Raw genomic sequence first — 24490 nt, 5'->3', positions numbered from 1 at the left:
AGGCTGGGAGGTGATGGACAGGTGGAGGAGGGGAGAGTAGGGATAGTGACAGAGGCTGGGAGGTGCTGGACAGGCGGAGGAGGGGAAAGTGGGGATCGTGACAGAGGCTGGGAGGTGAGGGACAAATGGAGGAGGGGAGAGTGGGGATAGTGACAGAGGCTGAGAGGTGATGGACAGATGGAGGAGGGGAGAGTGGGGATTGTGACAGAAGCTGGGAGGTGATGGACAGGTGGAGGAGGGGAGAGTGGGGATAGTGACAGAGGCTGGGATGTGATGGACAGATGGTGGAGGGGAGAGTGGGGATTGTGACAGAAGCTGGGAGGTAATGGACGGGTGGAGGAGGGGAGAGTGCGGATAGTGACAGAGGCTGGCAGGTGATGGACAGATGGAAGAGGGGAGAGTGGGGATTGTGACAGAAGCTGGGAGGTGATGGACGGGTGGAGGAGGGGAGAGTGCGGATTGTGACAGAGGCTGGGAGGTGATGGACAGGTGGAGAGTGGGGATATTGACAGAGGCTGGGTGGTGATGGACAGATGGAGGAGGGGAGAGAGGGGATAGTGACCGAGGCTGGGAGGTGATGAACAGGTGCAGGAGGGGAGAGTGCGGATAGTGACAGAGGCTGGGAGGTGATGGACAGGTGGAGGAAGGGAGAGTGGGGATAGTGACAGACGCTGGGAGGTGATGAACAGGTGGAGGAGCGGAGAGTGGGGATAGTGACAGAGGCTGGGAGGTGATGGATATATGGAGGAGTGGAGAGTGGGGATAGTGACAGACGCTGGGAGGTGATGAACAGGTAGAGGAGTGGAGAGTGGGGATAGTGACAGGCTGGGAGGTGATGAGCAGATTGAGGAGGAGAGAGTGGGGATAGTGACAGAGGCTGGGAGGTGATGGACGGGTGGAGGAGGGGAGAGTGGGGATAGTGACAGAGGATGGGAGGTGATGAGCAGATTGAGGAGGAGAGTGGGGATAGTGACAGGCTGGGAGGTGATGAGCAGATTGAGGAGGAGAGTGGGGATAGTGACAGGCTGGGAGGTGATGGACAGATGGAGGAGGGGAGAGTGGGGATAGTGACAGAGGCTGGGAGTTGATGGACAGGAGGAGGGGAGATTGGGGATAGTGACAGAGGCTGGGAGGTGATGGACGGGTGGAGGAGGGGAGAGTGGGGATAGTGACAGAGGCTGGGAGGTGATGGACAGGAGGAGGGGAGATTGGGGATAGTGACAGAGGCTGGGAGGTGATGGACGGGTGGAGGAGGGGAGAGTGGGGATAGTGACAGAGGATGGGAGGTGATGAGCAGATTGAGGAGGAGAGTGGGGATAGTGACAGGCTGGGAGGTGATGAGCAGATTGAGGAGGAGAGTGGGGATAGTGACAGAGGCTGGGATGTGATGGACAGATGGAGGAGGGGAAAGTGGGGATAGTGACAGAGGCTGGGAGGTGATGGACGGGTGGAGGAGGGGAGAGTGGAGATAGTGACAGAGACAGGGAGGTGATGGACAAATGGAGGAGGGGAGAGTGGGGATAGTTTAAGAGGCTGGGAGGTGATGGACGGGTGGAGGAGGGGAGAGTGGAGATAGTGACAGAGACAGGGAGGTGATGGGCAGATGGAGGAGGGGAGAGTGGGGATAGTGAGAGAGGGTGGGATGTGATGGACAGATGGAGTAGGGGAGAGTGGGGATAGTGACAGAGGCTGGGAGGTGATGAACAGGTGCAGGAGGGGAGAGTGCGGATAGTGACAGAGGCTGGGAGGTGATGAACAGGTGCAGGAGGGGAGAGTGCGGATAGTGACAGAGGCTGGGAGGTGATGGACAGGTGGAGGAAGGGAGAGTGGGGATAGTGAGAGGCTGGGAGGTGATGAACAGGTGGAGGAGGGGAGAGTGGGGATAGTGACAGAGGCTGGGAGGTGATGGATATATGGAGGAGTGGAGAGTGGGGATAGTGACAGAGGCTGGTAGGTGATGAACAGGGAGGAGTGGAGATTGGGGATAGTGACAGGCTGGGAGGTGATGGACAGGTGGAGGAGGGGAGAGTGGGGATAGTGACAGAGTCTGCGAGGTGATGGACAGGTGGAGGAGGGGAGAGTGGGGATAGTGACAGAGGCTGGGAGGTGATGGACGGGTGGAGGAGGGGAGAGAGGGGATAGTGACAGAGGCTGTGAGGTGATGGACAGGTGGAGGAGGGGAGAGTTGGGATAGTGACAGGCTGGGAGGTGATGAGCAGATTGAGGAGGAGAGTGGGGATCGTGACAGGCTGGGAGGTGATGAGCAGATTGAGGAGGAGAGTGGGGATAGTGACAGGCTGGGAGGTGATGAGCAGATTGAGGAGGAGAGAGTGGGGATAGTGACAGAGGCTGGGAGGTGATGGACAGGTGGAGGAGGGGAGAGTGGGGATAGTGACAGAGGCTGGGATGTGATGAGCAGATTGAGGAGGAGAGTGGGGGTAGTGACAGGCTGGGAGGTGATGAGGAGATTGAGGAGGAGAGTGGGGATAGTGACAGAGTCCGGGTGGAGGAGGGGAGAGTGGGGATACTGACAGAGGCTGGGAGGTGTTGGACGGGTGGAGGAGGAGAGAGTGGGGATAGTGACAGAGGCTGGGAGGTGATTGACAGATAGAGGAGGGGAGAGTGGGGATAGTGACAGAGGCTGGGATGTGATGGACAGGTGGAGGAGGGGAGAGTGGGGATAGTGACAGAGGATGGGAGGTGATGGACGGGTGGAGGAGGGGAGAGTGGGGATAGTGACAGAGACTGGGAGGTGATGGATGGGTGGAGGAGGGGTGAGTGGGGATAGTGACAGAGGCTGGGAGGTGATGGACAGGTGGAGGAGGGGAGAGTGGGGATAGTGACAGAGGCTGGGAGGTGATGGACAGGTGGAGGAGGGGAAAGTGGGGATAGTGACAGTCGCTGGGAGGTGAGGGACAGATGGAGGAGAGGAGAGTGGGGATAGTGACAGTGGCTGGGAGTTGATGGAAGGGTGGAGGACGGGAGAGTGGAGATAGTCACAGAGACTGGGCAGTGATGGACTGATGGAGGTGCGGAGAGTGGGGCTTGTGACAGAGGCTGGGAGGTGATGGACAGATGGAGGAGGGGAGAGTGGGGATAGTGACTGGCTGGGTGATGATGAGCAGATTGAGGAGGAGAGTGGGGATAGTGACAGAGTCCGGGTGGAGGAGCGGAGAGTGGGGATAGTGACAGAGGCTGGGAGGTGATGGACAGGTGGAGGAGGGGAAAGTGGGGATAGTGACAGTGGCTGGGAGGTGAGGGACAGATGGAGGAGAGGAGAGTGGGGATAGTGACAGAGGCTGGGAGTTGATGGAAGGGTGGAGGACGGGAGAGTGGAGATAGTCACAGAGACTGGGCAGTGATGGACTGATGGAGGTGCGGAGAGTGGGGATAGTGACAGAGGCTGTGAGGTGATTGACAGATGGAGGAGGGGAGAGTGGGTATAGTGACAGAGGATGGGAGGTGATGAGCAGATTGAGGAGGTGAGTGGGGATAGTGACAGGCTGGGAGGTGATGAACAGATTGAGGAGGAGAGTGGGGATAGTGACAGAGGCTGGGAGTTGATGGACAGGTGGAGGAGGGGTGAGAGGGGATAGTGACAGAGGCTGGGAGGTGATGGACAGGTGGAGGAGGAGAGAGTGGGGATAGTGACAGAGGCTGGGTGGTGATGGACAGATGGTGGAGGGGAGAGTGGGGATAGTGACAGAGGCTGGGTGGTGATGGACAGATGGTGGAGGGGAGAGTGGGGATAGTGACAGAGGCTGGGAGGTGATGGACAGGTGGAGGAGGAGAGAGTGGGGATAGTGACAGAGGCTGGGTGGTGATGGACAGATGGTGGAGGGGAGAGTGGGGATAGTGACAGAGGCTGGGAGGTGATGGATGGGTGGAGGAGGGGAGAGTGGGGATAGTGACCGAGGCTGCGAGGTGATGAACAGGTGGTGGAAGGGAGAGTGGGGATAGTGACAGAGGCTGGGAGGTGATGGACAGGTGGAGGAGGAGAGAGTGGGGATAGTGACAGAGGCTGGGAGGTGATGAACAGGTGGAGGAGGGGAGAGTGGGGATAGTGACAGAGGCTGGGAGGTGATGGATATATGGAGGAGTGGAGAGTGGGGATAGTGACAGAGGCTGGGAGGTGATGAACAGGTGGAGGAGAGGAGAGTGGGGATAGTGACAGAGGCTGGGAGGTGATGGGTAGATCCAGGTGAGGAGGATTGATGGGTAGATGGAGGAGGGAAGAGTGGGGATAGTGACAGAGGCTGGGAGGTGATGGACAGATGGAGGAGCGGAGATTGGGGATAGTGACCGAGGCTGGGAGGTGATGGACAGTTGGAGGAGTGGAGAGTGGGGATAGTGACAGAGGCTGGGAGGTGATGGACAGGTGGAGGAGGGGAGAGTGGGGATAGTGAGAGAGGCTGGGAGGTGATGGGCAGGGGGAGGAGGGGAGAGTGGAGATAGTGACAGAGACTGGGAGGTGATGGACAGGTGGAGGAGGGGAGAGTGGGGATAGTGACAGAGGCTGGGAGGTGATGGACAGATGGAGGAGGGGAGAGTGGGGATAGTGACAGAGGCTGGGAGGTGATGGACTGGTGGAGGAGCGGAGAGTGGGGATAGTGACAGAGGCTGGGAGGTGATGGACAGGTGGAGGAGGGGAAAGTGGGGATAGTGACAGTGGCTGGGAGGTGAGGGACAGATGGAGGAGAGGAGAGTGGGGATAGTGACAGAGGCTGGGAGTTGATGGAAGGGTGGAGGACGGGAGAGTGGAGATAGTCACAGAGACTGGGCAGTGATGGACTGATGGAGGTGCGGAGAGTGGGGATAGTGACAGAGGCTGTGAGGTGATTGACAGATGGAGGAGGGGAGAGTGGGTATAGTGACAGAGGATGGGAGGTGATGAGCAGATTGAGGAGGTGAGTGGGGATAGTGACAGGCTGGGAGGTGATGAACAGATTGAGGAGGAGAGTGGGGATAGTGACAGAGGCTGGGAGTTGATGGACAGGTGGAGGAGGGGTGAGAGGGGATAGTGACAGAGGCTGGGAGGTGATGGACAGGTGGAGGAGGAGAGAGTGGGGATAGTGACAGAGGCTGGGTGGTGATGGACAGATGGTGGAGGGGAGAGTGGGGATAGTGACAGAGGCTGGGTGGTGATGGACAGATGGTGGAGGGGAGAGTGGGGATAGTGACAGAGGCTGGGAGGTGATGGACAGGTGGAGGAGGAGAGAGTGGGGATAGTGACAGAGGCTGGGTGGTGATGGACAGATGGTGGAGGGGAGAGTGGGGATAGTGACAGAGGCTGGGAGGTGATGGATGGGTGGAGGAGGGGAGAGTGGGGATAGTGACCGAGGCTGCGAGGTGATGAACAGGTGGTGGAAGGGAGAGTGGGGATAGTGACAGAGGCTGGGAGGTGATGGACAGGTGGAGGAGGAGAGAGTGGGGATAGTGACAGAGGCTGGGAGGTGATGAACAGGTGGAGGAGGGGAGAGTGGGGATAGTGACAGAGGCTGGGAGGTGATGGATATATGGAGGAGTGGAGAGTGGGGATAGTGACAGAGGCTGGGAGGTGATGAACAGGTGGAGGAGAGGAGAGTGGGGATAGTGACAGAGGCTGGGAGGTGATGGGTAGATCCAGGTGAGGAGGATTGATGGGTAGATGGAGGAGGGAAGAGTGGGGATAGTGACAGAGGCTGGGAGGTGATGGACAGATGGAGGAGCGGAGATTGGGGATAGTGACCGAGGCTGGGAGGTGATGGACAGTTGGAGGAGTGGAGTGTGGGGATAGTGACAGAGGCTGGGAGGTGATGGACAGGTGGAGGAGGGGAGAGTGGGGATAGTGAGAGAGGCTGGGAGGTGATGGGCAGGGGGAGGAGGGGAGAGTGGAGATAGTGACAGAGACTGGGAGGTGATGGACAGGTGGAGGAGGGGAGAGTGGGGATAGTGACAGAGGCTGGGAGGTGATGGACAGATGGAGGAGGGGAGAGTGGGGATAGTGACAGAGGCTGGGAGGTGATGGACTGGTGGAGGAGCGGAGAGTGGGGATAGTGACAGAGGCTGGGAGGTGATGGACAGATGGAGGAGGGGAGAGTGGGGATAGTGACAGAAGCTTGGAGGTGATGGACAGGTGGAGGAGGGGAGAGTGGGGATAGTGATAGAGGCTGGGAGGTGATGGACAGGTGGAGGCGGGGAGAGTGGGGATAGTGACAGAGGCTGGGAGGTGATGGACAGGTGGAGGAGGGGAGAGTGGGGATAGTGACAGAGGCTGGGAGGTGATGGACGGTTGGAGGAGGGGAGAGTGGGGATAGTGACAGAGGCTGGGAGGTGATGGACAGATGGAGGAGGGGAGAGTGGAGTTAGTGACAGATGCCGGGAGGTGATGGGTAGATCCAGGTGAGGAGGATTGATGGGTAGATGGAGGAGGGAAGAGTGGGGATATTGACAGAGGCTGAGAGGTGATGGGTGGATCCAGGTGAGGGGTGATAGGCAGATGAAGAAGGGGGAACGGAAATGACATCAAGCGGCCACAAGGGGCCACAAGAGACCGCGAAGTGTACAGATGATGGGAACCCGATGTGAGGGGTTGGTGAGACACAAGATCCAACAATGGGGGTGGTAACCGTGTGCTGGACAGGGCGATGCCGGAGGGTGGCGAATCTGGAATTCGTTGCCACAGACAGCAGTGAACGCCAGTTCACTGGGCGTATTTAAACCAGAGGTTACGGGGAGAAGGCAGGAGAATGGGTTTTGGGAGGGATAGTAAATCAGCCGATGGGCCGAATGGCCTGGATGCTCTGCCTTATTGGACCCGGGGGAAGAGTGCCTGCATGACAGGCCGATGGAGTGGGCAAAGCCGGGAGACATTGGGCTGAGGGACGGGTGTAGGGGGAAGAACAGGTGCAGGTTTGAGATGGCAGAATTCATTCTGTCAGGTTGGGAGGCCGATGAGTTATTGTTCCTCCAGCTGAGGGGGAAGTTTATCAGACAGTGCATTACAGGAACTGCATGGGCCAAGAGGCTTGTTTGAGGGGCGTTCTTACGGAGAAAGAGGGAACTCCGGGGCCCCGGTGTGTGACCGGGACAGACTTTCAGAGGTGGGACTAGCACCAGAATGGGGGGTGAGGGGGAACGGGCTCAGAGGCGGGCACGAGGTGTCTGGGAACTGGCGCAAACAGGTCACGCCGACCGCAGGGGAAGAGAGGCTTCCTCTTTTGCTGGTCTGTATGGCTGTGCGCGTGCATCACTCGAACACTTCCCTCACTGTGTCAGGCGCACACAAACACACACACACACACACAGAACGAGCTCCTTCCTCCCTCCCCAGCGCCTGCCGAGACCCTGCTCGACCGCGGCGTATCTCAGCCTGTCCCGTAACTCCCACTGTCAAGGTCGGCGTCAAACGTACTATCAGAGTAGCACACACACCACCCAGAGATTCGCCTTCTCGCGGGCAGTGACATGAAAATAAAGAAATACAATTGAAGCTGCCAAAACAAAAACTACACATGAAGAAAGACTGGCAAAAACAATCCGTGTACAAGAGATGTTAAATTCAACAAGGAGGATTTCAAGCACTCATTGCCTGGAGAAATCAGGCTTTTACAAGGTAAATTTATCATCAAACATGTCACCATATAGAACTTAGAAATCTACGGCTCGTTACAGGCCCTTCGGCACACAATGTTGTGCTGTCCTACTCCAGAACCTGCCTGGAATTCCCCTACCGCACAGCCCTCCATTTTTCTAAGAGTCTCTTAAAAGACTCTATTGTATCCGCCTCCAGCACCGTCGCTGGCAGCCCATTCCACAAACCCACCACCCTCTGGGTGAAAAACTTTCCCCTGACATCTCCTCTGTACCTACTTCCAAGCACCTTAAACCCGTGTCCTCTTGTGGCAGCCATTTCAGCCCTGGGAAAAAGCCTCTGACTATCCACACGATCAATGCCTCTCATCATCTTATACACCTCTATCAGGTCACCTCTCATCCTCCGTCGCTCCAAGGAGAAAAGGCCGAGTTCACTCAGCCTATTTTCATAAGGCATGCTCTCCAATCCAGGCGACATCCTTGTAAATCTCCTCTGCACCCTTTCTATGGTTTCCACGTCCTTCCTGTAGTGAGGTGACCAGAACTGAGCACAGTAATCCAAGTGGGGTCTGACCAGGGTCCTATATAGCTGCAACATTACCTCTCGGCTCTTGAACTCAATCCCATGGTTGATGAAGGCCAACACACCTTTTGCCTTCTTAACAACACCGTCAACCTGCACAGCAGCTTTGAGGGTCCTATGGACACGGATCCCGAGATCTCTCTGATCCTCCACACTGCCAAGAGTCTTACCATTAACACTATATTCTGCCTTCAAACTTGACCTACCGAAATGGACCACCTCACACTTATCTGGGTTGAACGCCATCCGCCACTTCTCAGCCCAGTGCTACATCCAATCGATGTCCCGCTGTAAACTCCGACAGCCCTCCACACTATCCACAACACCCCCAACTCTTGTGTCACACAACCCTGAGATTCATCTTCTTGTGGACAATCACGGAGGATAAAGAAATAGAACAGAATTTCTGAAAAAAAAGTATTACCTAAGCAAAGACTCGCAAACAATGTAAAAGAAGACAAAATAATCAAATAGCAATACTTAATACCAAGAACACGAGTTGTAGGGTTCTTGAAAGTGAGACCGCAGGTCATGGAGTCAGTTCAGGGTTGAGGTGAGTGAAGTTATCCACGCTGGTTCAGGGGCCTGATTGTACTCAGATCATAACTCACAATCAGAACCAGATTTAATATCACCGGTCGTGAAATGAGTGAACTTTACAGCAGCAGTTTGATAAGTAATTATAGAGAAAAAAATGAGTTACATTCAGTATGTCTTATAAATAGTTAAAATAAGTAGCACATTGAGTATAGGAGTTGGGATGTGATGTTAAAATTGTACAAGGCGTCAGTGAGGCCGAATTTGGAGTATTGTGTACAGTTCTGGTCACCGAATTATAGGAAAGATGTCAACAAAATAGAGAGAGTACAGAGGAGATTTACTAGAATGTTACCTGGGTTTCAGCACCTAAGTTACAAGGAAAGGTTGAACAAGTTAGGTCTTTATTCTTTGGAGCGTAGAAGGTTGAGGGGGGACTTGATAGAGGTATTTAAAATTATGAGGGGATAGATAGAGTTGATGTGGTTAGGCTTTTTCCATTGAGAGTGGGGAGATTCAAACAAGAGGATGTGAGTTGAGAGTTAGGGGGCAAAAGTTTAGGGGTAACACAAAGGGGAACTTCTTTATTCAGAGAGTGGTAGCTGTGTGGGACGAGCTTCCGGTAGAAGTGGCAGAGGCAGGTTCGGTATTGTCATTGAAAGTAAAATCAGATGGGTATATGGACAGGAAAGGAATGGAGGGTTATGGGCTGAGTGTGGGCCCGTGGGACTAGGTGAGAGTAAGCGTTCGGCACGGACTAGAAGGGCCCAGATGGCCTGTTTCCGTGCTGTAATTGTTATATGGTTAAAATAAAACAGGAATAAAAAAGTAGTGAGGTAGTGTTCATGGGTTCAATGTCCATTCAGGAATCGGATGGCAGAGGGGAAGAAGCTGTTCCTGAATCGTTGAGTGTGTGTCTTCAGGCTCCTGTACCTCCTCCCTGATGGCAGAGGGGAAGAAGCTGTTCCTGAATCGTTGAGTGTGTGTCTTCAGGCTCCTGTACCTCCTCCCTGATGGCGGAGGGGAAGAAGCTGTTCCTGAATCGTTGAGTGTGTGTCTTCTGGTTTCTGTACCTCCTTCCCGACAGTAACAGTGTGAAGAGGGCACGGCCTAGGTGGTGGAGATCATTAATGGTTCTTAACTGCTCCTGAACCTGGTGGTGTGGGACCCAGGGATCCTGTACCTCCTTCCCAATTGGCAGTAGTGAGAAGAGAGCACGGCCTGGGTGGTGGGGGTCCTTGATGATGGGCGCTGCTTTCCTGCGACAGTGCTCATGCTAGATATGGTCAATGGTGGGCTGATCTCCGAACACTTCTGAGATCCTGGGTTCTGGTGTTTCCGAGATGCAACCGGTTAAGAAGGTCTCCACTGTGCATCTGTACGGTGCACTTAGAGTGCGATCAAGAAAGAGGCGCCCTTCATAAGTTTATTCAAACACACACCATGAATGGCAGCATCAGAGAGAGCTTCGGCCCAGCTCGTCCGCGCTGAACTGGTGTTCTGCCTCATCCCACCGATCCCCACCTGGACCATAGCGATTCCGGTCAATGTTTCTCACCCTCCTCGCGCCTCCTTGGCTGAACGGAGGAGCACTTTCAGTGACAGACTGAGACAACTGCGCTGCTCCCAAGAGCAATATACGAGGTAATCCTTACCCTCGGCCGTCGGGCTCGATAATGAGTCGACCTACAGCCGGGGAAGTGGTGATCCCCCTCCCCCAACTCCTGTTAGACTGTCTGAGGTGACTTATTTTTTATTCTTTCTCACTTCTCTGCTAATATTTGTGTATCCGTGCACTTGTAATGTGACTCTGTAATTTCCTTTGGGATCAGTAAAGTATCTGTCGACCTTAACCCATGACCTCTCATTGTAGTCAAGTGCACAAAACAGCGCAGGCATTACAATAAATAATAAACAGGACAATATTGCAAAAAGGAGTCAGGGCATCCAGTCCTGCTTATGATCGGAATCTAGAGACCAGTGTCGCCCCCACAAGGAGCGTTGCCTTTGTAATACGCAGCAGTGGCTTGATTGCAGAGGCAGGGGGTATTTCAGCCAGCTTGAGGCTAAGATGAAGACTGGCAGATCTGCTGGAAGTGAGGGAAGTCATCTTGCATGACAGAGGGACAGCCATGTTGGCGAAAGGGGCTGAAAGTGGCAGACAGCCGTTAATCCGTGATGCGTTTTGAGAACACGAGCTACAAAGGGGCACTTATTATCGAAGCACGCACGCCGTTTACAACCGCGAAAGTCATCTTCTCCCCGGACAGCCGCACGGCCAAGCGACAGCGTGGTCAACGTTCAGAGAGTGACATCAACCAACCATCCCCCACAAGCAGGGGGGAAAAAAAAAATCTCGCAAACAGCAACAAGGACGTTAACCTCCCCGCCACCACGCATGCAGAAAAAAAAAACACATCACACAAACGGCAACAAGAAAGAAGGAGCGAAACACAGAATATGGAAACACAAAACCGGGCTACGAGTCCAATCGGGCTACAGTCCGAACACCCCCCGCAGACCTGTAGCTTCGGTGCCATTCTCCGACAGCATCGAGGGAGAGAGGGGGAGATCATTCACTCACTCACCATGAACGGCAGCGTTGTAGATCACTTCGGCCCAGCTTGCCCACGCTGAACTGGCGTTCTGCCTCATTCCACCGATCCCCACCTGGACCATAGCCCTCCCGTCCATGTACCTATCCAAACTCCTCTTAAATTCTGCCAGCAACCCCACCACACTGAGTCCTGTCGTCTGCAGAAATTCCCTGATGGCTCAGCAATAGCTGGGTGTATGAAGGGAGGATGGGAGGATGAATGCAGGGCCCTGGGGGAGGACCTTGTCGAATGGTGCAAGCTGAATCATCTGCAGCTCAGCATCAGTCAGACAGAGGAGCTGGTGATGGACTTTAGGAAGACTCAGCCTGCACCGCTCCGTTACTATCGACGGTGAGGACGTGGATGTGGTGAGGACCCACAAGTACCTGGGGGGGGGGGGGGCACCTGGATGACAGACTTGAGTGGAGAACCAACACAGAGGCTGTGTACAAGGAGGGCCGGAGTCGCCTCAACTTCCTGAGGAGACTGAGGTCCTTTGGAGTGTGCAGGCCTCTCCTTCACACGTTCTACCGGTCTGTTGTCACCAGTACAATCTCCTATGTGGTGGTGAGCTGGGGCAATGGCATCAACACGGGTGATGCCAACAGGCCCAATAAACTGATTAGAAAGCCTGGCTCTGTTACAGGAGTCAAACTGGACACACTGGGGGCTGTGGTAGAACAGAGGACCCGACGGAAAACCCTGGCGATTCCGGACGATGTTTCTCACCCTCTGCGTGCCTCCTTGGCTGAACAGAGGAACACTTTCAGTGACAGACTGAGACAACTGCGCTGCTCCAAAGAGCAATATACGAGGTAATCCTTACCCTCGGCCATTAGGCTCGATAATGAGTCGACCTACAGGCGGGGAAGTGATGACTCCCTCCTGTTTGGCTGTTTGAGGTAACTCATTTTTTTATTCTACTTCTCTTCTGATATTTGTATATCTGTGCGCTTGTAATGCTACTGTGACGCCGTAATTTCCTTACGGATCAATAGGGATATTAGATCCATATCTATCTTATCCTCCACTTCCACTGGCAGCTCGTTCCATACGCGCACCACCCCCCAGTGAAGGGATTTCCCCTCAGGTTCCCTTTAAATATTGCACCTTTCACCCTTAACCTGTAACCTGAAACCTCTGGTCCCACCCAGCCTCAGTGGAAAAAGCCTGCTTGTATTAACCCCTCAAATCTCCCCTTGTTCTCCTACGCTCCGGAATGAAGTTCTAATCGATTCAACCTTTCCCTCTAACTCGGGTCATCGAGTCCCGTCGACGTCTTTGTAAGCTTTTTCTTCACTCTTTCGGCCTCATCGACACCCTTTCCTGCAGCCGGGTGCCCACAGCTGCACGCGGCGCTCCAGGTCTGCCCTCACCAGCGTCCTGTACAACTTCAGCATCACCTCCCATCTCCCGCCATCGGCAGACTTCCCTAGATGCGTGGTGCCCTGGGATGGAAACACCAGTGCCTTCGAGTGGGAATGTGAGACCATAAGATATAGGGGCAGAATGAGGCCATTTGGCCCATCCAGTCTGTTCTGCCAATTGATCATAGACAGTAGGTGCAGGAGTGGGCCATTCAGCCCTTCTAGCCAGCACCACCATTCACTGTGATCGTGGCTGATCAACCACAATCAATACCCCGTTCCTGCCCTCTCCCCATATCCCTCGACCCCGCTATCTATAAGAGCTCTATCTAACTCTCTCTTGAATGCATCCAGAGACCTGGCCTCCAATGCCTTCTGAGGCAGAGCATTCCACATATCCACCACTCTCTGGGTGAAAAATTTTTTCCGCATCTGTTCTAAATGGCCTACCCCTTATTCTTAAACTGTGGCCTCTGGTTCTGGACCCCCCCAACATCGGGAACATGCTTCCTGCCTCCAGTGTGTCCAATCCCTTAATAATCTTATATGTTTCAATCAGATCCCCTCTCATCCTTCTAAATTCCAGTGTATACAAGCTCAGTCGCTCCAATCTTTCAACATATGACAGTCCCGTCATCCCGGGAATTAACCTCGTGAACCTACACCGCACTCCCTCAATAGCAAGAATGTCCTTCCTCAAATTTGGAGACCAAAACCAAACACAATACTCCAGGTGGGGTCTCACCAGGGCCCTGTACAGCTGCAGAAGGACCTCTTTACTCCTATACTCAACTCCTCTTGTTATAAAAGCCAGCATGCCATTAGCTTTCTTCACTGCCTGCTGTACCTGTTAGCGGATTCGGCCCAGTACACCTCAGGTAAAGTCCTCCCAACCATTCAGCACACCTATATAAAACGTTGTAGAAAAGCATCGTTTATCACCACCTCTTTTCCGCTGCTGCCATCAGGTGGAAGGTACAGGAGCCTCAGGACTCACACCACCAGGTTCAGGAACAGTTACCACCCCTCAACCATCAGGAAGGAGGTACAGGAGCCTCAAGACTCACACCACCAGGTTCAGGAACAGTTACTACCTCTCAACCATCAGGTAGAAGGTACAGGAGCCTCAGGACTCGCACCACCAGGTTCAGGAACAGTTACTACCCCTCAACCATCAGGTAGAAGGTACAGGAGCCTCAGGACTCGCACCACCAGGTTCAGGAACAGTTACTACCCCTCAACCATCAGGAAGGAGGTACAGGAGCCTCAGGACTCGCACCACCAGGTTCAGGAACAGTTACCACCCCTCAACCATCAGGAAGGAGGTACAGGAGCCTCAGGACTCGCACCACCAGGTTCAGGGACAGTTACCACCCCTCAACCATCAGGAAGGAGGTACAGGAGCCTCAGGACTCGCACCACCAGGTCAGGGACAGTTACCACCCCTCAACCATCAGGAAGGAGGTACAGGAGCCTCAGGACTCACACCACCAGGTTCAGGGACAGTTACTACCCCTCAACCATCAGGACGGAGGTACAGGAGCCTCAGGACTCGCACCAACAGGTTCAGGAACAGTTACCACCCCTCAACCATCAGGAAGGAGGTACAGGAGCCTCAGGACTCACACTACCAGGTTCAGGAACAGTTACCACCCCTCAACCATCAGGTAGAAGGTACAGGAGCCTCAGGGCTCACACCACCAGGTTCAGGGACAGTTACCACCCCTCAACCATCAGGTAGAAGGTACAGGAGCCTCAGGACTCACACCACCAGGTTCAGGGACAGTTACCACCCCTCAACCATCAGGTAGAAGGTACAGGAGCCTCAGGACTTGCACCACCAGGTTCAGGAACAGTTACTACCCCTCAACCATCAGGTAGAAGGTACAGGAGCCTCAGGACTCATACCACCGTGTTCAGGAACAGTTACTACCCCTCAACCATCAGGTAGAAGGTACAGGAGCCTCAGGACTCACACCACCAGGTTCAGGAACAGTTACCACCCCTCAACCATCAGGAAGGAGGTACAGGAGCCTCAGGACTCACACCACCAGGTTCAGGAACAGTTACCACCCCTCAACCATCAGGAAGGAGGTACAGGAGCCTCAGGGACTCACACCACCATGTTCAGGAACAGTTACTACCCCTCAACCATCAGTAGAAGGTACAGGAGCCTCAGGACTCACACCACCAGGTTCAGGAACAGTTACCACCCCTCAACCATCAGGTAGAAGGTACAGGAGCCTCAGGACTCACACCACCAGGTTCAGGAACAGTTACTACCCCTCAACCATCAGGACGGAGGTACAGGAGCCTCAGGACTCGCACCACCAGGTTCAGGGACAGTTACTACCCTCAACCATCAGGACGGAGGTACAGGAGCCTCAGGACTCGCACCAACAGGTTCAGGAACAGTTACCACCCCTCAACCATCAGGAAGGAGGTACAGGAGCCTCAGGACTCACACCACCAGGTTCAGGAACAGTTACTACCCCTCAACCATCAGGTAGAAGGTACAGGAACCTCAGGACTCACACCACCAGGTTCAGGGACAGTTACCACCCCTCAACCATCAGGTAGAAGGTACAGGAGCCTCAGGGACTCACACCACCAGGTTCAGGGACAGTTACCACCCCCTCAACCATCAGGTAGAAGGTACAGGAGCCTCAGGACTCGCACCACCAGGTTCAGGAACAGTTTACTACCCCTCAACCATCAGGTAGAAGGTACAGGAGCCTCAGGACTCATACCACCGTGTTCAGGAACAGTTACTACCCCTCAACCATCAGGTAGAAGGTACAGGAGCCTCAGGACTCACACCACCAGGTTCAGGAACAGTTACCACCCCTCACCATCAGGTAGAAGGTACAGGAGCCTCAGGACTCACACCACCAGGTTCAGGAACAGTTACCACCCCTCAACCATCAGGTAGAAGGTACAGGAGCCTCAGGACTCACACCACCAGGTTCAGGAACAGTTACCACCCCTCAACCATCAGGTAGAAGGTACAGGAGCCTCAGGACTCACACCACCAGGTTCAGGAACAGTTACCACCCCTCAACCATCAGGTAGAAGGTACAGGAGCCTCAGGACTCGCACCAACAGGTTCAGGAACAGTTACCACCCCTCAACCATCAGGTAGAAGGTACAGGAGCCTCAGGACTCACACCACCAGGTTCAGGAACAGTTACCACCCCTCAACCATCAGGAAGGAGGTACAGGAGCCTCAGGACTCGCACCACCAGGTTCAGGAACAGTTACCACCCCTCAACCATCAGGTAGAAGGTACAGGAGCCTCAGGACTCACACCACCAGGTTCAGGGACAGTTACCACCCCTCAACCATCAGGTAGAAGGTACAGGAGCCTCAGGACTCACACCACCAGGTTCAGGGACAGTTACTACCCCTCAACCATCAGGAAGGAGGTACAGGAGCCTCAGGACTCACACCACCAGGTTCAGGAACAGTTACCACCCCTCAACCATCAGGAAGGAGGTACAGGAGCCTCAGGACTCACACCACCATGTTCAGGAACAGTTACTACCCCTCAACCATCAGGTAGAAGGTACAGGAGCCTCAGGACTCACACCACCAGGTTCAGGAACAGTTACCACCCCTCAACCATCAGGTAGAAGGTACAGGAGCCTCAGGACTCACACCACCAGGTTCAGGAACAGTTACTACCCCTCAACCATCAGGACGGAGGTACAGGAGCCTCAGGACTCGCACCACCAGGTTCAGGGACAGTTACTACCCCTCAACCATCAGGACGGAGGTACAGGAGCCTCAGGACTCGCACCAACAGGTTCAGGAACAGTTACCACCCCTCAACCATCAGGAAGGAGGTACAGGAGCCTCAGGACTCACACCACCAGGTTCAGGAACAGTTACTACCCCTCAACCATCAGGTAGAAGGTACAGGAACCTCAGGACTCACACCACCAGGTTCAGGGACAGTTACCACCCCTCAACCATCAGGTAGAAGGTACAGGAGCCTCAGGACTCACACCACCAGGTTCAGGGACAGTTACCACCCCTCAACCATCAGGTAGAAGGTACAGGAGCCTCAGGACTCGCACCACCAGGTTCAGGAACAGTTACTACCCCTCAACCATCAGGTAGAAGGTACAGGAGCCTCAGGACTCATACCACCGTGTTCAGGAACAGTTACTACCCCTCAACCATCAGGTAGAAGGTACAGGAGCCTCAGGACTCACACCACCAGGTTCAGGAACAGTTACCACCCCTCAACCATCAGGTAGAAGGTACAGGAGCCTCAGGACTCACACCACCAGGTTCAGGAACAGTTACCACCCCTCAACCATCAGGTAGAAGGTACAGGAGCCTCAGGACTCACACCACCAGGTTCAGGAACAGTTACCACCCCTCAACCATCAGGTAGAAGGTACAGGAGCCTCAGGACTCACACCACCAGGTTCAGGAACAGTTACCACCCCTCAACCATCAGGTAGAAGGTACAGGAGCCTCAGGACTCGCACCAACAGGTTCAGGAACAGTTACCACCCCTCAACCATCAGGTAGAAGGTACAGGAGCCTCAGGACTCACACCACCAGGTTCAGGAACAGTTACCACCCCTCAACCATCAGGAAGGAGGTACAGGAGCCTCAGGACTCGCACCACCAGGTTCAGGAACAGTTACCACCCCTCAACCATCAGGTAGAAGGTACAGGAGCCTCAGGACTCACACCACCAGGTTCAGGGACAGTTACCACCCCTCAACCATCAGGTAGAAGGTACAGGAGCCTCAGGACTCACACCACCAGGTTCAGGGACAGTTACTACCCCTCAACCATCAGGAAGGAGGTACAGGAGCCTCAGGACCCACACCACCAGGTTCAGGAACAGTTACTACCCCTCCACTATCAGGAAGGAGGTACAGGAGCCTCAGGAATCACACCACCAGGTTCAGGGACAGTTACCACCCCTCGACCATCAGGAAGGAGGTACAGGAGCCTCAGGACTCGCACCACCAGGTTCAGGGACAGTTACCACCCCTCAACCATCAGGAAGGAGGTACAGGAGCCTCAGGACTCACACCACCAGGTTCAGGGACAGTTACCACCCCTCAACCATCAGGTAGAAGATACAGGAGCCTCAGGACTCACACCACCAGGTTCAGGAACAGTTACTACCCCTCAACCATCAGGAAGGAGGTACAGGAGCCTCAGGACTCACACCACCAGGTTCAGGAACAGTTACCACCCCTCAACCATCAGGAAGGAGGTACAGGAGCCTCAGGACTCGCACCACCAGGTTCAGGAACAGTTACTACCCCTCAACCATCAGGTAGAAGATACAGGAGCCTCAGGACTCACACCACCAGGTTCAGGAACAGTTACTACCCCTCAACCATCAGGAAGGAGGTACAGGAGCCTCAGGACTCACACCACCAGGTTCAGGAACAGTTACCACCCCTCAACCATCAGGAAGGAGGTACAGGAGCCTCAGGAATCACACCACCAGGTTCAGGGACAGTTACCACCCCTCGACCATCAGGAAGGAGGTACAGGAGCCTCAGGACTCGCACCACCAGGTTCAGGGACAGTTACCACCCCTCAACCATCAGGAAGGAGGTACAGGAGCCTCAGGACTCACACCACCAGGTTCAGGGACAGTTACCACCCCTCAACCATCAGGTAGAAGATACAGGAGCCTCAGGACTCACACCACCAGGTTCAGGAACAGTTACTACCCCTCAACCATCAGGAAGGAGGTACAGGAGCCTCAGGACTCACACCACCAGGTTCAGGAACAGTTACCACCCCTCAACCATCAGGAAGGAGGTACAGGAGCCTCAGGACTCGCACCACCAGGTTCAGGAACAGTTACTACCCCTCAACCATCAGGTAGAAGGTACAGGAGCCTCAGGACTCGCACCACCAGGTTCAGGAACAGTTTCCACCCCTCAACCATCAGGAAGGAGGTACAGGAGCCTCAGGACTCACACCACCAGGTTCAGGAACAGTTACCACCCCTCAACCATCAGGAAGGAGGTACAGGAGCCTCAGGACTCGCACCACCAGGTTCAGGAACAGTTACCACCCCTCAACCATCAGGAAGGAGGTACAGGAGCCTCAGGACTCGCACCACCAGGTTCAGGAACAGTTACCACCCCTCAACCATCAGGAAGGAGGTACAGGAGCCTCAGGACTCACACCACCAGGTTCAGGAACAGTTACCACCCCTCAACCATCAGGAAGGAGGTACAGGAGCCTCAGGACTCGCACCACCAGGTTCAGGAACAGTTACTACCCCTCAACCATCAGGTAGAAGGTACAGGAGCCTCAGGACTCGCACCACCAGGTTCAGGAACAGTTACCACCCCTCAACCATCAGGAAGGAGGTACAGGAGCCTCAGGACTCACACCACCAGGTTCAGGAACAGTTACCACCCCTCAACCATCAGGAAGGAGGTACAGGAGCCTCAGGACTCGCACCACCAGGTTCAGGAACAGTTACCACCCCTCAACCATCAGGTAGAAGGTACAGGAGCCTCAGGACTCACACCACCAGGTTCAGGAACAGTTACCACCCCTCAACCATCAGGTAGAAGGTACAGGAGCCTCAGGACTCACACCACCAGGTTCAGGGACAGTTACCACCCCTCAACCATCAGGTAGAAGGTACAGGAGCCTCAGGACTCACACCACCAGGTTCAGGGACAGTTACCACCCCTCAACCATCAGGTAGAAGGTACAGGAGCCTCAGGACTCGCACCACCAGGTTCAGGAACAGTTACCACCCCTCAACCATCAGGAAGGAGGTACAGGAGCCTCAGGACTCGCACCACCAGGTTCAGGAACAGTTACTACCCCTCAACCATCAGGAAGGAGGTACAGGAGCCTCAGGACCCACACCACCAGGTTCAGGGACAGTTACCACCCCTCGACCATCAGGAAGGAGGTACAGGAGCCTCAGGACTCGCACCACCAGGTTCAGGGACAGTTACCACCCCTCGACCATCAGGAAGGAGGTACAGGAGCCTCAGGACTCGCACCACCAGGTTCAGGGACAGTTACTACCCCTCAACCATCAGGAAGGAGGTACAGGAGCCTCAGGACTCACACCACCAGGTTCAGGAACAGTTACCACCCCTCAACCATCAGGAAGGAGGTACAGGAGCCTCAGGACTCGCACCACCAGGTTCAGGAACAGTTACTACCCCTCAACCATCAGGTAGAAGGTACAGGAGCCTCAGGACTCGCACCACCAGGTTCAGGAACAGTTACCACCCCTCAACCATCAGGAAGGAGGTACAGGAGCCTCAGGACTCGCACCACCAGGTTCAGGAACAGTTACCACCCCTCAACCATCAGGAAGGAGGTACAGGAGCCTCAGGACTCACACCACCAGGTTCAGGAACAGTTACCACCCCTCAACCATCAGGAAGGAGGTACAGGAGCCTCAGGACTCGCACCACCAGGTTCAGGAACAGTTACTACCCCTCAACCATCAGGTAGAAGGTACAGGAGCCTCAGGACTCGCACCACCAGGTTCAGGAACAGTTACCACCCCTCAACCATCAGGAAGGAGGTACAGGAGCCTCAGGACTCACACCACCAGGTTCAGGAACAGTTACCACCCCTCAACCATCAGGAAGGAGGTACAGGAGCCTCAGGACTCGCACCACCAGGTTCAGGAACAGTTACTACCCCTCAACCATCAGGTAGAAGGTACAGGAGCCTCAGGACTCGCACCACCAGGTTCAGGAACAGTTACCACCCCTCAACCATCAGGAAGGAGGTACAGGAGCCTCAGGACTCACACCACCAGGTTCAGGAACAGTTACCACCCCTCAACCATCAGGAAGGAGGTACAGGAGCCTCAGGACTCGCACCACCAGGTTCAGGAACAGTTACCACCCCTCAACCATCAGGAAGGAGGTACAGGAGCCTCAGGACTCACACCACCAGGTTCAGGAACAGTTACCACCCCTCAACCATCAGGAAGGAGGTACAGGAGCCTCAGGACTCGCACCACCAGGTTCAGGAACAGTTACTACCCCTCAACCATCAGGTAGAAGGTACAGGAGCCTCAGGACTCGCACCACCAGTTTCAGGAACAGTTACCACCCCTCAACCATCAGGAAGGAGGTACAGGAGCCTCAGGACTCACACCACCAGGTTCAGGAACAGTTACCACCCCTCAACCATCAGGAAGGAGGTACAGGAGCCTTAGGACTCGCACCACCAGGTTCAGGAACAGTTACCACCCCTCAACCATCAGGAAGGAGGTACAGGAGCCTCAGGACTCGCACCACCAGGTTCAGGAACAGTTACCACCCCTCAACCATCAGGAAGGAGGTACAGGAGCCTCAGGACTCGCACCACCAGGTTCAGGAACAGTTACCACCCCTCAACCATCAGGCTCCCGATCAAAAAGTGATAACTACATTCATTCTATTTCTGGTATTCTCACAACCGATGATCTCACATTAAGGACCCTTTATCCTGTTATTTCATGCTCTCATAATTTATTACTATTTATCTATACTTGCATTCAAAAATAAAAAAAAAAGTTTTTGTACTGATACTTTGATTTATGAAGGGCAACAGTTCTCCTTATAACACTATCTACCTGTGAAGGCGCTTTGAAGGAACGGTGGATCTGTAATCCCAGAATCCCTCACTCTGCAATGGCCGGCCGCTCGCCGCGCAAGTCCTGCTCTGGTCTGCCCGCCTAAACCGCAACACTTCACTCTTCGGCCCACCTTCACCAACCTGGTGCAGAAACCCTCCGCAGGCTTTGATGGTCACCTGCAACTTTGCAGCTCTGTTTTGCCTCATTAGCATCCAGACTGTTGACATAGATGACAAACAACTCGGGCGGCCGCGTCAAGGTTCCGTCTGCTGCTACTTTTCAGCCCGTGCTTTTTTATTTCCCCCCCCCCCCCACAGCTGGTCCAGATCAAGGATCTCAGGGGACGGCGAGAGGAACAGAGAGGACTTGGAGAACAGGTCCAAACGTCCTTGGAAGGCAGCAGCACAGGAGAGAAGAGGAAGGCACGTGGGGTTCTGTCCTTCGACAATCAGGTCACCGAGTACAGGAGCCGGGAGTTTAGGATCCAACTTTACAAAACTTCCGCACACTGGGGCATTAGAGTCAGGTTTAATATCACCAGGGTATGTTGTGAAGTTTGGTAGCTTTGCGACAGCAGTACAAAGCGGTGCATAATAATAGAGAAAAAACTGAACTACACTAATTATATATGTATATTAAATAGTTAAGTTAAAATAAGTATTTCAAAGAGCAGAAATACAAAGTAGAGGTAGTGTTATGAGTTCAATTCAGAAATCAGACAGTTGAGGGGAAGAAGCTGTTCCTGAATCATTAAGTGTGTGCCTTCAGGCTCCTGTGCCTCCTCCCTGATGGCAGAGGGGAAGAAACTGTTCCTGAATCGCTGAGTGTGTGTCTTCAGGCTCCTGTACCTCCTCCCTGATGGCAGAGGGGAAGAAGCTGTTCCTGAATCATTGAGTGTGTGTCTTCAGGCTCCTGTACCTCCTCCCTGATGGCAGAGGGGAAGAAGCTGTTCCTGAATTGTTGAGTGTCTGACTTCAGGCTCCTGTACCTCCTCCCTGACGGTAGCAGTGAGAAGAGGGCATGTTCTGGGTGATGGGGGTCCCTAATGATGGACGCTGCCTTTCTGAGGCACCGCTCCCTAACGATGTTCGGGATACGACGGAGGCCGGTGCCCGTGATGGAGCTGACTGAGTTTACAACTCTCTGCGGCTGTCTTCGATCTTGTGCAGTAGCCCCCACCACCACCACCCCCCCCCCACCGTACCAGGCGGTGATGCTCTCCGCGGCATATCTTTCGGGCGCTTCAGGCGGCCAAACAAACCACTTCTGGTCGCCACACCATCAGGGGGAACATGATGGCCGCTGGGAGGGAGAGGAGGAAGCCTCAGGCATCTGGGCAGTTAAAGTGGTTCAGCATGGGCTGGAAGGGCCGAAGGGACTCTCTCTGAGTAGATTTCTCCAGAGTAGTTTGGCTATGAGGAGAGACTGGAGATACAGGGGCTGGAGGAGATAAAGAACAGACACATGGCTGAGATGTCCAGGCAGTGGCCACTTCATTAGATTCTTTATGTAACTAGTAAAATGGCCACTGAGTGTATGCTCGTGGTCTTCTGCTGCTGCAGCCCGTCTACTTCAAGCTTCGATGTGTTGTCCGTGCAGAGATGCTCTTCCCCACGCCGCCGTTACAACAGCGGTGTGCAGGCGAGCATCTCTGAACGCACAACACATCGAACCTTGGAGTGGACAGCGACAGCAGATCACACTGGGTACAACTTCTACAAAGTGGCCACCAAGTCCAGGTAGACAACAACGTGAGAGGACCGCGCCAAGCCGGGCTGAGAGATTTCATCTTTATTGGACGAGGTCCATTCAAGAGTCTTCATCATACAACTGGCCTTCAACCTGATGGCACGAACATCAATTCCTCCTTCTGATGATTGTTCCCCTCTCCCTCCCCTCCTCTTCTATTCCCCACTGTGGCCTCTTACCCCTTCTCACCTTCTTCCTGCATACCCTCCTCCTTCCCTTTCTCCTATGGTCCACTTCTTCTCCATCTCTTGACTTTTCCTACCACCTTGGCTTCAACTATCACCTTCCCGCTAGCTCTCTTCCCTCCCACATCTGTTATTCTGGAATCTTCCCCTTTCCACTTCAGTCCCGAAGGAGGGTCTCGGCCCGAAACGTCAATTGCTTGTTAACGTGGTGTTCTGAAAAGAGGATGCTGTCCAAGTTGCATGCCATCTTGGACAATGACTCCCATCCACTCCATAATGTACTGGTTAGGCACAGGAGTACATTCAGCCAGAGACTCATTCCACCGAGATGCAACACTGAGCGTCATAGGAAGTCATTCCTGCCTGTGGCCATCAAACTTCACAACTCCTCCCTCGGAGTGTCAGACACCCTGAGCCAATAGTCTGGACTTATTTCCTCTTGGCATTATTAACATTATTATTTAATTATGGTTTTATATTGCTATATTTCTACTCTATTATTGGTTGGTGCGGCTGTAACGAAACCCAATTTCCCTCGGCATCAAAGGCCTCGTCGGCAACATCCACGGCCTTGCCTTCATCAACGTTCCTGGTAACTTCATCGGAAAACTCTGGAAGACTGGTTTAGAAACAACTCAACGCAAAGCCACACTGGCTATCCCTAATCAGTCTCTGCCCATCGAAATGCATCTGGTCCCTTTGAATACCGTCCGATAACTTCCCGCTTCCAATGTCAGCCTCACCGGCCTTTAGTTCCCTGGTTTATTCTTGAAGCCTTTCTTGTGTAACCGGGCGACCATCGAAGGCTATTTGTTATTGTTTAAAAAGTGTACGCAGGCATTCATCCGGGTAATGCTGGAACAGTTACCTGTGCCCTCGAGTGGAGATGGTGACATCATTATGCACGCACGGGATAGCGGGGAGACCATTTTGCTTTCCGCTGCCGAAGCTGGTGGGGCGGTAGAATCAGAGCTACTGGGCTGGGTGAGGAAAGATTTTCGCGAGGAAAGAACTAGACGCTGGGTAGCGCAGCTTGCAAAGTTCCTCTCCGACCAAAATCGCCACTACCGTATTAGTACCGTGCAATTTTCCTTGTATTTCTAAGCTGCACACACAATTGGTCGAGACACAAGTGAGTGCTTCAAAGGTTAAACCGAGATTGTAACGGCGGGGCCTGATTGTAAAGTCGTTCGTTTCGTTTTAAGACCCTCTTCTGGCACTTAAACATCTAGAAACAGATAGAGGAATTAAAACCCGAGGAAGTATTCCTCGTCCCGAGCGTGTGCTCTTCCCTG

The 24490-nt window shown here is 54.0% G+C and overlaps 1 protein-coding gene across 1 annotated transcript in view; it reads right to left on the bottom strand.

Moving 5' to 3' along the window:
* zmp:0000001168 (signal-induced proliferation-associated protein 1) overlaps positions 1-24490 on the bottom strand; it is a 233755-nt gene that overhangs the window by 188346 nt on the left and 20919 nt on the right. The gene's annotated exons all lie outside the window — the stretch shown is intronic.

The sequence above is a fragment of the Hypanus sabinus genome, chromosome 31, assembly GCF_030144855.1.
Source record: "Hypanus sabinus isolate sHypSab1 chromosome 31, sHypSab1.hap1, whole genome shotgun sequence".
NCBI lineage: Eukaryota > Metazoa > Chordata > Chondrichthyes > Myliobatiformes > Dasyatidae > Hypanus > Hypanus sabinus.
This window is presented reverse-complemented; position numbering and strand designations above follow the sequence as displayed.